A 5712-nucleotide genomic window follows, 5' to 3' on the forward strand; every position below is an offset into this window, starting at 1 on the left:
ACTATTATACAGAGGCTGATAACAACGTACCCCAAATCCTGAAGGAGAGAGCTGACAGATAAGGAATGGGGAACTATTGGGCTTGGTTTTGGCTTAGAGCCTTTTGAGGAGCAAGAGAAGGGCTGGGTCTCTGGGAGAACAGGGCTCTGAGCTGCAGTGCTCTAGCCTTCCAAGGTTGGAATATTGTCAAAACAACACAATAAGTAAATGAGGTTAATAATATAAATGAGAAAGGACCCTTTTGTGTATCATGAATATATACCCAAAATGTAATTGCCTTGACTGCCCATACAAAGCTAGATATTACAGGTCAGAGTGAAATTGGAAGTCAGCGTTTGTGCTGCCTGTCACTACCAGAACCAATAAGTAGAGACAAGGATTGCATCTTTATGAGCGTTTTATTCAGATGCTGGTAATCTGAGAAGATGGTGTGTTATGTACCCTCAAAAATCATCTTAATATCTTATCAAGCTGACTTTTTTGTAAGGGGTTTGGAAAAAAGGTTAATTGCATAAGAGTTGCAGTCCAGTGGAGATTTTCCTAGTACTTCTTTATCTGTTGATCAACAATTCTTTATCTGATCGTCCTGGTCCCTTCCTGAAACACAATGGCTCACATATCATCTTCACCATGTGTCCTAACCCCCTGGGGCACAAATGTTCAATTTATCTCCTGGAGTCACTTGGGCCACGCATTCCAGTCCCTGGAACAGCAGCTTTCCACATGCATTAATCACTTAAGCCCATCAACTATGACTGAAGCTAAAATCTTGAACTCTTGAGTTCACCTATCAAAAGGAGCATAAAAGTATGCCTTACTGTGTATTTTAGTATAGCTTTAAGATCCAAAAACAAATCACAATAGAACTGATAAACAAACAAGGTATATTTTTAGGAAGGCAGTTTAAAGGAACATTGAAAAAAAATATTACAAAGAAATATAACTGAGTGTAACCAAGAAAGAGGACTCAATATTAAAAAATTGAAAAGGAAACATAAGCATAGATAGAGGATTGAAATAATATTATAAGAAAATACTTTATGCTCAATAAATTCTAAATTTGAGAGGAAAAGGAATGTTTTTCCAAGTGAAGCTGAATTATCAAAATATTTTCAAGTACAGGGAGAAAATTTAAATATACCAATACCATAGAATACATTGGAAAAACTATAGATCTGTACACAACAATCATATCTGCTCTGCCCAACTAAAGGGACCAGGTCATTGATTCTATAAATGAGTTTTAGTAAAGCTATAAGAACAGATAGTTCATATGTAAACTGTTTCAGGGTACAGAAAACAATAGGAAGTTTCTTAAATCATTTTATAAAGCTAGCACAATCCTAATACTGATACAGGGAGATCTGAATAGATTACTAGGAATAGAGGGACCAAAGGAGGAGTTTGTTGAGAGAGTAGTAAACAGTCTAGGACAGGACTGGCTGACAAGCTGAATGCCTCCAGAGCACATGGAACTATGGGCAAGAAGATGTGAAATAAAAGGGGGGCTCTTGGGCATGCAGGGGCTGACTCTCTCTGGCCTTTGGGATCTTCTTCCTCGAGGATGCTTGGATGATCATGCTGCAGCTGCCTGTATTTCCCAATGAATGTTATTTTGGATGAGAAGGACCTCCGGGTGCAGCCTAGGGGCGGGCCAACCTGGCAGAGGGTGGCAGGGCATGAACTCTGAGGCAGAAGCCTGCCATTCTTTCAAAATTGTGTAGCTTTTGTATCTTATGTTGTTTTACTCTGTAAATTAACCCTGTAGAAATAAGATAATTAAAACTAATAGGGGCAATGATGGGAGAACCCAGGAGTTAGAGTTTAGCCTTAGTTGACAGGTTTAAGTGATTAAAGCTGTGACTTGATAGGCTTAACTGACTGCTTTTGAATAAAGACTCCTTTCCTTTATCATCAAATCTTTGCCTCTGGAATTTTGCCTAGAGGGTGGTGGCGGGCAATGGGACCCCAATTGCTCTTTGGCAACAATACTAAACCTTGACAAATAAAACAAGAAAAGGTAGCAAAAGACCAGTTTCACTGGTTAATAAGATACAAACAACCTAAATAAAATGTTAGCAACTGATTCCAGAATTGTATTAAGAGACAAATATAGGATGACCCAGTGAGATTTGTGGGTGAAAAGGGAACCACATACTAAACCTGACAAGCTCAGGGGAGGCCTGCATGGCAGGACTTACAAACTCAGAGACAGAAAATAACCATGTAGGGTAGTCTTAAGTTAAAACTTTTAATGAAAAGTGAGTCATGGCAGGTAGTCTTGTCCTGTGCCCGTATCTTCCCTGACAAAAGTCAATCCTTACCTTAACTGAGCCTATAGTCTTTTTGCATTTATGATAATATACATTTGGAATATCAGGGTGATTTCCTTTTTCTAGACCCCTCAGGGCACAATCTCCCACCATAGAAGGAGATTTCTGAGCCCCTCATTGCTATTTTTATCTTGTTAATTGTTAACTACTAACTATCCTATACTCCCAAATGTAAAATAATTATGTGTCTATTTGTTTTACTTTTTATCCAGTCCCAGAGATTTCTGGCTTTGCTTTCTGTGCCACACTAATCTATCATCAATGGATTTCATGTAACCCCTTATGCCTCCTCCTTTGATTGCAACGTATAAAATAAGGTGCAAAACTACCATTCTCTGGAGCATTTTCTCAATTCATTGAGATTTTATTCCACAGCAATTGCCATCAGTGTGGCTCAAATAAACTTATAAAAGAAACATTTAAATATTTCTTACATTGACATTTACTTCATATAGTGTGGCAGGATTCCAGAGAAGCCCACCCAGGACAATCTCGCAGACCTGGACCCATGCTAGGTGAAAAGACAAAACTGGCAATAGAAGGGACAGAAGATGGTGGCGGAGTAGGTAGCAGTGTTGTCTGCTCGCTCCCATCATGGAAAAACTTGGAGTACAAATACGGAGAGGAGTGAGTGTAGATTTCAGATAGCACGAACAGGGAAGGGAGTGTGGGAACAGTGTGAAAGAGGGCAGAAAGCTCGCCCACGCTCTCAAAAGGAGTCGTTGGGCCCCCGAGCCCAGTTGCTGGGTCCCCCAGCCCGGCGCCGCTGCCACAACACACCCCAAAGGGGAAGCTGCAAACAGGCTCATTAGCCGGGACCTGCTTAGAAACTGCCACCTGCCATAGACGCTGGGACCAGCAAAGTCCAGGAGGGAGTCAATGAGAGGGTTTCCTTGAAACAGCCGGAGGTGTGGGAAGACAGCGAACAGGCCCAGACTGTGGTAAACTGTATGAACTGAGTCTAGGTGGGGACTCCCTGGGCCGGCAACTTGGGGCTGGCAACCCTGTGCCGCGGGCGTGCGCATCACAGCACCACCAAACAAAAAAGCAGAATTGAGCCAGAGAAAGGGGCTCATACAGAAAAGCTGCGGTGGAAATGCAGACACAGTAGGGACCCCAGGCAGGCAATCTGTACGCACAGGCGAACAATAAGACGCTGCCAGCCAGGGACAGATGCAGCCCGGTGCTGCGGCTTGGAGCACAGAGACTTTTTGGGAGGAAGAGAAAAGACAAGACCCAAGGCTGGGCAGGGACTAGGGACATGCGCACTGGCTTGCCAGCAGCACAACCTTGCTAGACAAGCCTGAGGATTACTGGAGGGTGCCGCAAGACAAGTGGGGAGAGGCTCAACTCAGTGCGGCTCACAGCAGAAAGCTGCAGCAGACCCATGAGTGAGAAAAAAAAAACAGCCACAGAGACCAGCCAGAACTCCTCAGCCAGCCAGCCAGCCAGAAAAGATTTTAAACCCATGGAATTTTGACCAGGGGTGCATCTAGAAAAAGAAGACTGAATCCAAAGGTTTTCTTCACTTTTTTTCTCTTACCTTTAAAAAAATTTTTTTTTCTTTAATCTGTTTCCTATCTTCTCTCCCTCCTATCCTTCTTCTTTAATTTTTCTTTGTTTGTCTGTTTTTTTATCCTCCTTTTCACACTGAACATATAGCATAAAACTTCTATATAAATCTAATACTATACACTTGCAATTTCTCACTTCATTCTGCATTCTTGCCTCCCTTTTAAACATACAATGTAAATATTACTTACTGTCTCACATAGCCTTGACCCTGCTTGCTACTATTATTATTCTATCATCTTCCCACTCAAAAATCATCTTTCTTTCATTTAAAACAACTCCTATCCTCCTATCTGTTTATCCTACAGTACAATAGTCTTAACCTCTCCACATTTATATTAATACTGGCTCATTTGTTGCAAATAGTGGGATTGTGAGTGGGAGATATTTTTGAGGTTGTGGGTTTCTTGCCTGAGTTGCATGTTTATGTTTTAACAGCATCTCCACAAAACTCAAGACAAGGCAGGCAGAGTGACTCTCAATCAACTAGACAGAGGGAAGGATCCACCAAAGAGTAACTGAAATACAACCAGACAGCTTAAACAAATGGCATAAAGGGCATCCCAAGAGCAGCAGGCTCAGGAGATCAAAGAGACTGCACCACTGAATCCCCCAGGTCTCCTATAAAGAATCTCATACCACGGAGGTGGGAAATCAAAGCAGACAAATATAAGAAACAAAAACAAACAAGAAGCATCCAACGTATGGAGATACAGAACAATCTCCTAATGAAAGGAAAAGAGGAATCCCCAGAAAGAAAGATAGATGAAATAGACATAAGCCAACTATCAGACATGGAATTCAAAAGAATGGGTTATAAAGAAGCTCAATGAACTTGACAATCTCAAGGAAAACTATGACAAACTCCAGGGAAATTACAAGGAACTCCAAGGAAACTACAAACAATTTCACGGAAGCTACAAGGAACTTACAGAGAACTACATCACCATAAAAAAGGACATAGAAACTATTAATAAGAAACAGGAAGAAATGAAGAATACAATTTCTGAACTGAAGAACACAGTAGACTTAATCAAAAGCAGGCTAAATGAAGCAGAGGATTGGATCAGTGAGTTAGAGGACAATACAGAAAATATTCCCAGACAATACAACAAAATGAAAAAATATTTAAAGAGAATGAAGAGGGTTTAAGAGAACTGCAGGAGAACATGAGACTAAACAACATTAGAATCATAGGGATACAAGAAGTAGAAGAGGAGGAACATGGGATAGAAAACCTGATTGAAAAAGTAATGACAGAAAATTTTGCTAACTTGATGAGAGAAAAAACCATGTAAGTCCAGGAAACACAGAGGGTCCCAATGAAGATGAACCCAAAAAGACCCACTCTGAGGCACATCATAATTAAAAAGGCAACGTTCAAAGACAAAGAGAGAATCCTAAAAGCAGCAAGAGGAAAACAGCAAATACCATACAAGGGAGCTCTGATAAGGCTATCAACTGATTTCTCAACAGAAACACTACAAGGCAGAAGGGAATGGCAAAAAATATTTCAAGCAATGAAAAACAAAGGCCTACAACAAAGACTACTCTACCAAGCAAGGCTCTCATTCAAAATGGAAGGTGAAATAAGGGGTTTCTCAGACAAAGGAAGACTAAAAGAATACATCTCCACCAAACCACGATTTCAAGAGATGCTAAAGTGAATGCTTTAAGAAAAAAGAAAAAAAAAAAAAAGAGGTAGAGGAACACAGATACAAAGGAAAATGAATAAATACCTGTCAATAATAACTTTAAATGTAAATGGATTAAATACTCCAATCAAAAGACATAGGGTAGCAGAATG

This window comes from Furipterus horrens, unplaced genomic scaffold, assembly GCF_987537825.1.
Source record: "Furipterus horrens unplaced genomic scaffold, mFurHor1.1.pri manual_scaffold_1, whole genome shotgun sequence".
In the NCBI taxonomy this organism is placed as follows: domain Eukaryota; kingdom Metazoa; phylum Chordata; class Mammalia; order Chiroptera; family Furipteridae; genus Furipterus; species Furipterus horrens.